The sequence below is a fragment of the Pelodiscus sinensis genome, chromosome 9, assembly GCF_049634645.1.
Source record: "Pelodiscus sinensis isolate JC-2024 chromosome 9, ASM4963464v1, whole genome shotgun sequence".
In the NCBI taxonomy this organism is placed as follows: Eukaryota; Metazoa; Chordata; order Testudines; family Trionychidae; genus Pelodiscus; species Pelodiscus sinensis.
The window spans coordinates 37,024,110-37,037,889 of record NC_134719.1 but is presented as its reverse complement, the minus strand read 5'-3'; positions in this window follow the sequence as shown (position 1 = coordinate 37,037,889).

Here is a 13,780-nt window from a genome sequence, read left to right as displayed (position 1 = left end):
TCTGGTGGAACTGCATTGTGATGCAGACATGTGACAATGGGCAGTGGCTGAAGAACTTCTGCATGCAGAAGAAAGTTACTCACCTTGTGCAGTAACCATGGTTCTTCGAGATGTGTCCCCATGGGTGCTCCACTCTGGGTGCTGGTGTGTCCTTGCGCTGGCGACCAGACATTTTTTCCAGCAGTTTCTGCCACGCTGTGCAGGCACCAAAGTGCCCTTTAGTGCTGTTGGAATCCTAAGGCACCTGCATGGCATGGCTCCTCCGTTCCTTCTCTACCTGCCAGAGTACGAGGCTCCAAAGCAGGGGAAGGAGGGAGGGTAGTGGAGCACCCACAGGGACACATCTCAAAGAACCACCATTACCGGACAAGGTGAATAACTCCTTCTTCTTCGAGTGATCCCCGTGGGTGCTCCATTCTGGGTGACTACAGAGCAGTTGTCAACTTGCAGATGTGGGTTTGGAGCTGTGTGGTAGTCACTGTAGATAGTACTGCGTGTCCCACCAGCATAGAATACGCAATCGAAGAAGAAAGTGCGTAATGTTGCGCAAATGTGTGGTCAGATGACCAGGTAGCGGTGTTGCAAATGTCTTGAAGAGGAACATTGCTAAGGAAGGCAGTTGTAGAAGACACAGCTCTGGTGGAATGAACTGTTATGGATTCAGGTAAGTATTTATAGTATAAGTTATAGCAAGTTCTAATACAGGAGGTGATCCACTTCAAAATTCTCTGAGATGAGACTGCCTATCCTCTAGCTCATTCAGCGTAGGACAAGAACAGCCTAGGAGAGGCTTGCCAAGGCTTAGTTCGATCCATGTAAAATGCTAGTGTCCTCTGGACATCGAGTGTGTGCCATGCAGCCTGAACTGGATCGGCATGTGGCTTGGGAAAAAACGCAGGGACGTGCATAGGTTTGTTAACATGAAAGGGGGAAGGCATTTTAGGGAGGAACTTCAGGTGGGGTCGGAGTATCACTCTGTCCTTTGTGAATACCGTGTAAGGAGGATCGGCCATCAAGGCAACGAGTTCACTCACCCTCCTGCTGGAGATTATAGCAACCAGAAAGGATACCTTCATGGACAAATGGGACCAAGAGCAGGTGGCTAGTGGCTCAAACAGTGGCTTTGTCAAGCTTTTGAGAACATGGTTGAGATCCCAGAAAGGGACTGGCGGGCGGACAGATGGGAAGGTGTTCTGTAACCCTTTAAGGAAGTGTTTAGCTAATGGGTTAGCGAGGAAGGAAGCGTTGTTGATAGGGTGATGAAAGGCTGCTATGGCGGCTGCATGTACTCTGTGCTAAGGGCGAGGCCCGACTGTTTCAGGGATAGTAAGTAGTCCAACAAAATAGGGAGGGAGGTGGACTCTGGGCATGTTGTGTGTAAATCGTTCTGCCAATGAGAAAAATCTCTTCCATTTGTATGAGTATGTTTTCCTTGTGGATTGTCTTCTACTATTGATTAGTATCTCCTTTACTGGTTCCAAACAGGTATCCTGGAGCCATGAAGGAGCCAGGCACGGAGATGGAGCTTGCGGAGGTCCGGATGGAGAGTCATCCCGTGATTCTGTGACAGGAGGTCTTGCTGGAGCAGGAATGGGAACAGATCCGTCCTCGGCTTCCTGTAAAGGTAATGTAGATACCATTTCATATTTAGCTAGAAGCCTTTCTGTATAACAAAAGCCATTTCAGTTTCTTGTGTCTGCACAAGGGAGTGAACTGACCTTCACCGAGGTGGGGAGAGACCAAAGGGATGCGCTGTTGAAATGTGTTAATGAACTATTTTGAGCTAAAGCTCGAACTCCCTTTTAACCTGTTTCTTTCTATGCTGATAATAATTCCTCTTTAAAGTTCTTTGATTTCTTGCCCTGACGTCAGACTTGTTTGGTTAAGGGTATAAAATACTAGAACTAATTGTATTAGCCAGCCTTACTGGGCCCGACTTTGCTAGGACCACATTTGGCTCACTTTGCTTTTATTGGCCAATAAATCTGTCTGTTTAGCCGCATAAACTGAGTGAAGTCTTTGCTTCAACAGTAAGGATACCACGTCTGTCTGGGCCAAGCAGGTGCCAACGAAATAACTCGCACCTGTTCCATCCTGATTTTGTTGAGGACTTTGTGCAGTAGGGGGAAGGGCGGGAAGACGTAAAGGAGATGAGTGTTCCATGAGATGGAAAAGGCATCTCCGAGGGAATGTTTCCCCGGGACTCCTCTGGAGCAGTATAGGTGGCTCTTAATTGTTCTTTGTGGCGAAGAGATCTATGTCTCGTTGTCCGCACTGGAGAAAAAGAGGAACGAGAGCGTGTCTGTCTATCTCTCATTCGTGTTGATCGTGGAATGTGCGGCTTAGAGTGTCCGCTGTGACGGTGAGTACCCCTGGGAGGTAAGCAGCTACTCGAGTGACCTGATGTGCTAGGCACCAGTTCCAGAACTTGATAGCTTCCGCACACAGGGACAGGGATCAAACGCCCCCCCCCGGTGGTTGATGTAGTACATGCATGAGGTGTTGTCTGTCATGATGGTAATTGACTTGTGCACAATGTATCGTTTGAAATGTTGGCATGCGTATCTGACTGCTCGTAGTTTGAGGAAGTTGATATGGAAGGTTTGTTCTGTCAATGATCATTTGCCCTGTGTTGTAACGTTGCCCAAATTGGCTCCCCAGCCCATAATGAAAGTGTCTGTCGCAAGTGTCAGCGTAGGTGGAGGGTTCTGGAAGGGAACGCCTACTAGCATGTTCTGCGGGTCTGTCCACCAGAGAGAATTGAGAATGTTCGGTGGGACAGCCACCATTTTGGAGAGTGGATCTCTGGAAGGCTTGTAGGATGCTGTCAGCCATGATTGTAGACCCCTCATGTGGAGTCTGGCGAGCCTGACTATGTATGTCGTAGAGGCCATATGCCCAAGAATTTTGAGACACTGGCATACCATCATGGTAGGAGTTAAACATGCAGTATTGATCAGATCGCAGATGGTAGCGAACCTGTGTTCGAGTAGGGTAACCTTTGCTGCTATTGTGTTGAGTTAAGCACCTATGAACTCCAACCTCTGTGTTGGAAGTAGAGAGGATTTTGTGTGATTTATATGAAAACCCAGGTTGACCAGAAGGTGCATTGTGGTATCGGTCATGGCCTTGGTTTCTTGGAAAGAGGAACCTTTTATGAGGCAATCGTCCAAGTACGGTAATATCATGACCCCTTGACGGCGGAGTGCAGCCATTACAACTGCTAGGGTTTTGGAGAAGATCCTTGGAGTGGTTGAGAGGCCAAAGGGGAGCACTCGGTACTGGTAGTGCCGGGTACCCACAGTAAAATGCAGAAAACATCTGAGCAGGATGGATCATGATATGGAAGTAGTCATCCTGAAGGTCGCGAGCCGAAAGCCAATCTCCTTGATCAAGTGCAGGGATTATAGTCGCTAAAGTTACCATCTTGAAACGTTGGTAGGTGATATACTTGAGTCGTCTCAAATCCAAAATGAGTCGCCATCCTCCACTCTTTTTCTGGGTTAGGAAGTAATTTGAGTAGAATCCTTGACCTTGGAACTCTGGTGGTACTGGTTCTATGGTGCCCAGTTGTAGAAGATGTGAAACCTCTTGATTGAGAAGGGTTTCGTGAGACAGGTCCCTGAAAAGGGACGGGATGGGAGGATGGGTGGGAGGCAGGGAAGTGAATGGGATAGCGTAGCCATATTGGATCAATTCCAGGACCCATTTGTCTGATGTAATGAGGGCCCATTGGTGGTAGAAGGCCCGGAGAGGGTAGTGGAATTGAAGAATACCGATTCTCGGTGTTGGAAGAGTGGCTTTCTGGCTCTCGACGTAATTTTCAAATTTGCTACTTGTTTGCCGGTGGATGTGTAGCAGGGAACTGTTGCTGTTGGCGTTGAGGCCTACGGCACTGTGGTCTTTATCTCTGGTGGAAGTCATATCTTGTCTGCTGCCTGAAAGACTCTCTGGGGCATTGGTAAGGCTGGTACTTGGTCCTCTTAAAGGGGGAGTGCACATCCCCAGAGTTCTGAGGGTAGTCCAAGAGTCTTTCATAGGATATGTCTACACTACAGCACTAATTCGAACTAACTTAATTCGAATTAGTTAATTCGAACTAAGCTAATTCGAACTAGCATGTCCACATTGAGTGGACCCTGAACCGAAGTTAAGGCTGGCCAGAAGCAGTGCTGGCAGGGCATCAGGTTAGGACTTAGAGCATGGAGCTGCTGTCTCGGGCTAGCCGAGGGCTGTGCTTAAAGGGACCCAACCCTGGACAGACAGTTCTCAGGGTTCCCCACTTGCTTGTCTACCTCGATGAGGGACAGCAAAGCAGTCCTGACTTGGCACACCTGGCACATCACAGCACTCAGCCATCAGACCGGCTGTACTTGCTGCAGGCTGCCATCCGGGGGTCAATCGGGGGGCTGCAGGAGAGCTTCCTCCCCAAGTTGCCCGCAGAGCCACCCCAGTCCTCCCCATCGGGGACTCGTACACCATTCCTCCCACACCTCCTTCCACTTACCCCTCCCTAGCCCCCCTTCCTGATGTAAAAAATAAAGGACACGTGTGTTAAAAAATAGAAACTCTCTTTATTTAACAAAACTGGAGGTGGGGGGGGAGATTAACCTTTGGGGAGACTGGGAAAAGGAGGTAGGAGAAGGGAAGAGAGAGGGGGGGAGAGGGGAGGAGGAAACCTGGGAGGAGGGAGCTGGAAGGGGGAAGCAGGAGGAGGGGAAGTATAAAACTATGGTATGCCCACATCTTCAGTACTGTGTACAGATGTGATCTCATCACCCCAGAAAAGATATTTTGGCCTTGGAAAGAGTTCCGAAAAAGGGCAAATAAAATGATCAGGGGTTTGGAAGAGGTCCCATATGAAGAGAGGCTAAAGAGACTAGGACTTAGAAAAGAGGAGACTGAGGGGGGATATGATAGAGGTATATAAAATTATGAGTGGTGTGGAGAGGGTGCATAAAGAAAAGTTCTTCATTAGTTCCCATAATAGAAGGACTAGAGGACACCAAATGAAATGAATGAGTAGCAGGCTTCAAAGTAATAAAAGAGAGCTCTTCTTCACAAAGCAAATAGTCAACCTGTGGAACTCCTTGCCACAGGAGGCTGTGAAGGCTAGAACTATAACAGAGTTTAAAGAGAAGTTAGATAAAGTCATGGAGGTTGGGTCCATGGAGTGGTATTAGCCAGGAGGTAGAAATGGTGTTCCTGGCGTCTGTTTGTGGAAGGCCGGAGATGGATGGCACGAGACAAATGGCTTGATCATTGTCTTCAGTCCATCCCCTCTAGGGTACCTAGTGTTGGCCTCTGTCAGCAGACAGGCTACTGGGCTGGACAGGCTACTTTGGTCTGACCCAGTATGGCCGTTCTTATGGTCTAAGCTCAGGGCTCAGGGTCGGGGGTCTCACTGGACCACCTTGATTTTCATGCAAACCTGCTTGTGGACATTGGAGGCCTCCTCCCAAACCTGGATGAGGTCCACGATCTCCATACTAGACCAGGCGGGCGTCCGCCTCTTGCAACCCCGGGCAGGCTCCTGGGAGCTGCCAGCCTGGTCCCGGGAAGAGGCAGAAGGCTGGGTGGCAGCAGGAGGCTGGCTCGTGCTGTGCCAGGTGCAGGGTCTGCTGGCTGGGTGCTGGCAGGCTTGCACCTGGCACAGCACTGTAGCCAGACCGTGCCCCTTTAAGGGCTCCGGGGCTGGGAGGGGGGGGCAGAATAATTTCCCTGGTTGTGCCCAGAGTGTCCACCAGGGCAAGCTGGGAAGGGCTAGCTTCCCACTAGTTCGAATTAAGTGGCTACACAGCCCTTAATTCGAACTACTTAATTTGAACTAGGCGTTAGCCCTCATAGAATGAGGTTTACCTAGTTCGAATTAAGCGCTCCGCTAGTTCGAATTAAGTTCGAACTAGCGGTTTGCCTGTGTAGCGCTTCTGAAAGTTAATTCGAACTAACGGCTGTTAGTTTGAATTAACTTTGTAGTGTAGACATACCCATAGAGTGTAACACTTCATCAGTTTTGGCCGAGAATAGGTTGGCCTTGTCAAAAAGTAGATCTACCTTTTGCTGTAGATCTCTCGGAACCCCTGATGCCTGTAGCCAGGATAACCTTCGTAGGACAATGGCGGATGCAGTGATATGAGCCACAGTGTCTGCTACATCCATAGTGGATTGTAAGGCAGTATGGGAGGCATTATGGCCCTCCTGCATGATGCTCTGTAAAACTGACCGCTTGTGTTCAGTGAGGTGTTGGAGAAGGTCCTGCAACTTGAAATAATTAGCATAATCGTAATTTGCAAGCAGCGCAGTATAGTTTGATGCTCTAAGGAGCAAAGTAGCAGAGGTGTAAACCTTGCAACCCATTATGTCAACCTTTTTGTGATTTCTGTCCTGTGGAGTGTTTCTGAAGTTAGGCTGTTTACCCTTATGCTGGGCAGAGTCCACCACTAATGAGTTCGGAGGGGGATGAGTAAAAAGAAAATCCACGTCTTTGGGAACGATGAAATATTTGTGGTCAGCTCTTTTGTTTGTCGGGGCAATGGAGGCTGGAGTCTGCCAAATGACGTCGGATGGGTCCACGATAGCTTCGTCCATGGGGATCGCTATCCTGGAAGCAGTTAGAGGTTGCAATGTGCGTAGAAGCTGATAGTGCTTCATTTGGACCTCCTGAAGGTCTCATTGCTGCGCCACGGCCACCCTCTTGAACAGCTCTTGAAATTATTTAGCATCATCGTCTGGTGTGGGGTTTCAGTTGTGACTACCTCATCTGGGGATGATGATGAATTGTGCAAGGGGGATCTATCTTCCCCCTCAGAGAGGGAGTCCTGTATGTCTGAATGAGCTGGGGAGGTTGACTCAGTAACAGGAGCACTAGAGGATGAGGAGGCCGGTGGTGGCCTAGAAACTGTAGAAGGAGCGTGATGATAGTTCTTTTCTGGATTCAGCTCCCAAGGTTGCTATTGAGTAGCATATAGAGGTAGTGGGTAGTGTACCACTGTTGTGCATATGGTGGTGGTGGAGGAGGGTATGCGTAGTTCACTGTGGCAGGTTGCCAAGATGGTGGTCTAGGTGCTGGACTGGAGTGTTGGGAGGAAAATCTGCTTCTAGATCCGGTGCCTATTTCTTTTGGGAAACGAGAAACCACAGAGGTTTGCTGGGACCGCACGGACTGAACAGAAGAGCCCGGTGAAAGCAGTGCCGTAGAAGTATGACTCCGCACTAGCGATCAGTACCGACTGTGGCCCTCTCTGTGCCGAATGGTGGTGCCTTGATGGTGCTGAGGACTGTATTGGTGCCGAGGACGTTGTAGGCGCCGGGGGCACCGTAGGTTCCAATGGCACAGCTATCGGCTCCGGTGCCAAAAGTTCTGGCGGTGGAGCATCGGTGCGGGGTTTCTTCGGTGCAGGCATCGATAGCAGTTTAGGATGGTGCTTTGGTGCCATTTGGTGTGAACCCTGGCCAGTTGGTATGGTTGGAGCCTCATGTGCCCCTGGTGCCGTAAGTTGTGGTGCCGTTGATCTTTGCTTCGGCTCTGAGAGGGCTCTCTTATGAGTTGCCACTGACTTACGCAGCACCGTACCCGAAGTCCCCGGTCTCTCTCCGGTGCTGACCCATGCGGCTGATGGTGCAGAGGGTAGCGAGGGAGTTGGGGAAAGGCCTATTTTCGAGGCTATGTGGCTGGAGTGGGTAGAGGGACGATTTTTATCCATACCCTTACTCTGTGTCGCTGGTTTTGGAGCCGCAGGAGAGCCCTCAGAAGATGGGCGAAGGGACTTCTCGTACAGGAGCATCTTGAGTCTATTGGCTCAGTCACGGTGTGCTCTCACGGTAAGTTTAAGGCAGTGGGAGCACTTTTGTGTCTGGTGTGCTGCTCCCAAGCACTTTAAGCACTTAAGAGGGCCCGTCAGAAATGGGCATCGCATTGTGGCATGCCTTCCATTTCTTAAAGCTAGGTGAGCCAGGCATGAGGCGCCCGAGGGGAAAAGCGGCAAACCACAACAGAAGAAAGAAGGTTTTTTTTTGTTTTTTTTTAACAGACTGAGTAAGGAGAAAAACTTGTATACTGAGGAAAATAGGGAGTTAAACTGGGTATTTATTTAATTATTATTATTTTTTTTTTAAACAGAAATGAGAAGTCAGTGGCTCCGTCTGCTGCCGAGGACGGTAGAGAAGGAACTGAGGAGCTGCGCCGCGCCACGCAGGCACCTTAGGATTCCAACAGCACTAAAGGGTACTCCGGCGCCTGCGCAGCATGGCAGAAACTGCTGGAAAAAGTCTCTGGTCACTGGCGCAAGGACGCACCAGCACCCAGAGTGGAGCACCCATGGGGACCACTCGAAGAATGAGACCATGTTTTTGGAACTGTGCGAATGGCTTTCCCCTACCCTGAGGTGCCAGAATACCCAAATGAGACCCGCTCAGACCATGGAGAAGCGCATAGCAATTGCCCCATGGAAGCTTGACATGCCAGACAGCTACTGGGAATCAGTTCGGAGTGGGAAAAATCTACGGTCAGGGCTGTCGTCATACAAGCAGCCAAGGCAAATCAATAACATTCTGCTAGGGAGAGATGTGGCTCTGGGAAATGTGGACACCATAGTGCAGGGCTTTGCCGCAACAGGACTCCCAAACTGCGGTGAGGCCACAGATGTAACACACATCCCCATCTTGACCCATGATAACCTTGCCTTTGAGTACATAAACCACAAGGGATACTTCTCCATGGTGTTGCAGGTGCTGGTGGACCGCAAGGCCCATTTCACTGACACCTACATGGGATAATTGGGAAAGGTGCCTTACACCCACATTTTTTGGAACTCCTGCCTCTTCTGAAAGATGCAGTGGCACTTTTTTCCCCAGGCAGGAAAATCAGAGTCAGCGAGGCAGAAATTCCTATTGTGATCCTTGGTGACCCAGCCTATCCCTTGCTCCCGTGACTCATGAAGCCATACACAGGCAGTCTGGACCCCAGCAGAGAGGAGTTAAAAAAGTCTGGTCAAGCTTTCATTGCTGCCATCAGCAAGACCTTCAACTTTGACCCTGATGACTGCAACAGCTGGACCTTGGCAGTGCTGCATTCTATCCTCCTCAACTCATTGAGGATGGAAGCGGTGGCCATTGGAGTGACTCTTTCCCCAATAAGGGACTGGCTGCTTCCTCCACCATGCCAGCTGTCCTCCTAGGGCAGGGGTGTCCAAACTTTTTTCAAAGAGGGCCAGATTTGATGAAGTGAACATGCGTGAGGGCCGACCATTTTGCCTGACATTCTTTGAACCATTAAAATTAAATGCAAATTAACTATTTTATGCAAAGTTTATTGCAAACGGCAAACGACATAACACCAACTATACATGTTGTGTCCAAATATATTTATAACTGATTTAGACCAACTGACATTAACTGAGATTTTACAATGTATTCATCTCAATTGAAAAAAAAACTTGCCTACACTAATGTGAAGGGTGAAACTGAGATCTGGACTGCAGTACATACGCTGGGTCTGGTTCAAAGGCAGTCCCTGATCTCAGCAGCTGCGGAATCCGTCCCTGATCTCAGCAGCTGCGGAGTCCGTCCCTGCACTCTCAGCCCCAAGGTAGAGGGCTTGCAGGGTCAGAGGCGGGCGGAGAGCGTAGGGCACGCTGGCCTCACGGCGGCCCGGGGGCAGGGCGAACCCGTAGCCAAGCGGGGGAGCGGGGCTGCGGACGTGCCCTACATGGTGGACTTTAGGACCGCAGCGGCCGCCATGGACGGCGGCGGCACAGCCGGAAGCGGCGCCAGTCAGAGGAGCGCCGGGGAGCCAGGAGAGGGGGAGGAAGCGGGGGCTGTCCCTGCACTCTCAGCCCCAAAGCGGAGTGCAGGGGCAGGGTTTGGGACCGCGGCGGCGGCGGCGGTGGCCCGAAGCGGCGCGCTGAGCGCGCCAGTTAAAAAAAGCACCGGGGAGCCGGGAGAAGCGGGGGGCCGTATTAAATCCGACCGCGGGCCGCATTTGGCCCGCGGGCCGGACTTTGGACATGCCTGTCCTAGGGAAAGCTAGCCATATAGGGCCCATCTGCTCTGGCTGCAACAGACTTCTACCCAGAGTTCCCGTGACACTCCTGTGAGCATTGCCTGTGTGACTAACGGCACCACTCCCATAGTCAGTCCTCTCAGAGCCATTCTTGCTTACATCTGTGGTAAGCAATACTGGTCCAGATCTGACTCATCCAGGATGATTCATGGCAATCCAGGATCCCAGCATTGAGGCATACCACAACACCAGGGAATTTGATGCCATTCAAGCCCTGGTTCATACAGCAGACAACAAGCTGGGCAGAGCCATCACTCCTTGCCTCAGCACTCATCTCCAGAGAATGGTGTTTTGCCTCAGTACTGACCTTCACCTTAATGGTCCTGACACTGCTCTTCATCCTAGTACTGGTCACAAACTTGGTGCCATTTACTTCTCAGATGACACAATCTTGGTGCCATTCATCTTTCTGGTACCACTCAAAGTCCTGGCACCAGTGGAGGCCATCATCTCCAGCACAGTCCAGGTCTCACCACTTGGCATCACACAAGTAGTGAGCACATCAGATGACACATCACTGCAAACTGGTTCAGCTCTACCATGGACCTCCTGTTCCAAGCTGCCCTTGTCTCCCTCTGGTGAATCATCAATACCAGCAGTCTCTCATCCCACCAGAGACCTGGGCATTCCCCAGTGGCTTCCAGAGTGGCAGTTCTGGATGCTATGGGCATTCCACCAGGCTCAGGCCACACTGCCAATGAGTCCCCTGCCAGCCCTCTCTAAGTCCTGAGTCCAAAGGTGACAGCCACTCCCCACAGTAGGATTCAGGGCCACCCACCTCAACGTCTTCTGCCTCCCTGGAAGCCTCTCTGGCTCTGACTCTGCCCTTGCCCTGCCAGGGGAAGCTCAGGACCCTGCGCTGCCTTTGACTTCCTCCTTACCCTTCCTGGATGAGGCAATGGTGGGCACATCCATCACAAGCCTTCCTTCCACCCCCAGACTACAGAGAACTGCAAGATCGCCGTTGCAGGGTGGTCTGCAGCCTGAACCTCCAAGGAGAGGTGGTAGTCAAGCAGGATGATCCCATGGTCAACATCCTGGCTCTGGAAAGACCTTTTAAGGTGTTGCTCTCCAGAATAAAGACTACCCAATCTTCAGATGAGATCATCTGGCAGATCCTGGCCTCTATTTCCCCTGCAGCAAGGGTTACAGCCAAAGTACTTTGTTCCAGTCAAGGGCTTTCAACAGTTGTTCTCATGGTGGAAGTAGTTTACAAGAAGGAGAGGCAGGGTCACCAGCCCCTAGCTTTCCAGGCTCAGTGTTCCCTCTAAGCAGCACAGCTTTATGGATGATAAATCAGCCCCGTCCAGTCGGACAGCTCCCTTCAGGGATCCCTGAGACTCTGGGCAGGACTGATTAATCTCCTGTGAAGCTGCGCTGCCACATAGCTTAGAGGGAACACTGCTCATGTCCCTCTCGAAGAGATCTGCAGAGCTGCAACTTGGGTCTTCCATACTGTCACATCACAGTATGCCATTGTGCATCATTCCAGACAAAATGTGGCCTTTGGCACAGCAATGTTCTGGTCAGCAACTCGACTCTGACTCCTCCTTAGATATGTGTTGCTCATATTTATTCTATATGTACCCTTTCTCCTTCTGTTGGAGTAGTCAACAATAAGGAACTATGGGGCGGTCAGGTTGGCAGGGTTATAGATAGAGTGCTGCTCTAGCACCACTCCAGGGGGGCCCTCTCTGGCATAATATATAAAGAGAGAGATTCTTTGAAGTGTAGCTACATTTGTGCTGTGTATTTGCAATCCTTCATGTTACATTTACAATTTCCTTTTTCTTATTCTGCAACTAGTGGTTTAATATAACTGGTTTTATTTAGCATCAGACATTCCTGCAATGCCCACTGGGTCAAAATACAACAGCAACTTACTTAGGCGGCCTGAGAACAAAAACATATACTTCACAACCTTCTTTTCACCACTTCCTGACTAGTCCTGCTTCATGTAAAGCACAGCTGTCAATGTTCATTATTCCATCTGCTTGACAAGAATTGCTTTAGCTGTTTCAGATAACATTTAAATGTTCCAGGCACCATTTTTAAATTTGCCACCAATAGACAGGGTAGAAGAATGACCCTTTTGCAAAAATGACCAATGAATTCTTACATCAGTGGAAGAGGAATTCTTAGCCTTTTGAGCTAGGAGAACAATCGACGAGATTGCCACAGATGGGTGGCTTCAGTATAAACAGTCTCATGATGTGAAGAGGTTACTGAAGAACAATAACTGAGGTTCTTCAATATGTGTTCCACTGTAGGTGTTGCAGTGCCCCCTGTGCTTGAGATCATTGATCGTCATCAGCAATATTTGTCAGGCTGTATGCGTACCTCTCCCCTTGTGTGCTGCAAGCAGGACATATACTGTATATAGTGCTGTGCAGTACAACCACCTCTCAAGTCTTTTCCCATTGTATTTGGTCTGGGACAGAATCTGCAGCAGAGCTCACTTCTCCTTTTCCCAAAGGATAGTGCCTTACTTGTCAGTTTTAGTGTAGCTAGTAATCTTCTTTTTCTCTATAAACGAACTTTTTTGATTTTGCTTTACCTTTATAGTTATTCTATAAATCACTCAAAGAAGAACATATCGACTCTGGAGGGCAAAGTACACATCTCACTTTGAGGAGAACTAAAATTAGTATGATTCAACCAAAAGCTTTTATTACAACTAAGGTTAACAGATGTCTTTCTGGTCTGAACTGCTTAAGGCCACTGAAGCATTCGAATCCGATATCTCACTGTCTCTCATATAATGTGGAAAGATGTTATTTCAAGTCATCAGTCCTGACAGCAGCCTGCTCAGTGCTTGGGATTCAATGCTTCAAACATTCCCCATATATCACTGAGGGGACGCTCTCAACAGTTGAAGTTGGGGAAAAAAAAAAAAAGCAAGGCTACAATTTAAGTTTTCAAGGACGTTTATTGAGAATGAAAGCAGACAGGATTTGACTTCAGAACGTCATCAAGTCATTATGTAAGCAAAATTAGGAATCTTGGTGGTCAAGTCAGGCAGCCAGTTTAGAATGGCTGCTCTCAAACAATTTCCATAGCCCCTATTCAGCTTGGCGGTGTTTGCTGTGAAATGTAGGGCAACAATTAGGATGGCAAGAAATGTAGGGCAATGTAGGGCTACATTGGTTATTAGGTTATTAATGGGTAGCAGGTTTAAAACTAATAAAAGAAAGTTCTTCACACAGCGCGTAGTCAACCTGTGGAACTCCTTGTCAGAGGAGGCTGTGAAGTCTAGGACTATAACAGAGTTTAATGAGAAGCTAGATAATTTCATGGAGGTTAGGTCCATAAAAGGCTATTAAGCTAGGGGATAGAAATTGTGTCCCTGGCCTCTGTTTGTCAGAGGCTGGAGAAGGATGGCAGGAGACAAATCGCTTGATCATTGTCTTCGGTCCACCCCCTCTGGGGCACCTGGTGCTGGCCACTGTCGGCAGACAGGCTACTGGGCTAGATGGACCTTTGGTCTGACCCAGTATGGACATTCTTATGTTCTTATGGCAGCATCAGCCAAAGTTTGCTGGATCAGTTGCATTAATGAAAAGATCATTTCAAGACACTCCTTGATTATCCAACGCATGAAGCCCATCCTTCATGAATTTCCAGTAAAGGCATCTTCCTTCAACCAAGTAGAGATCTAAATCAGAGTCTGTAAGCGGAAGTCTGGGAGGGTACCAGGATTTTGTAAAATTACCCCGGAGA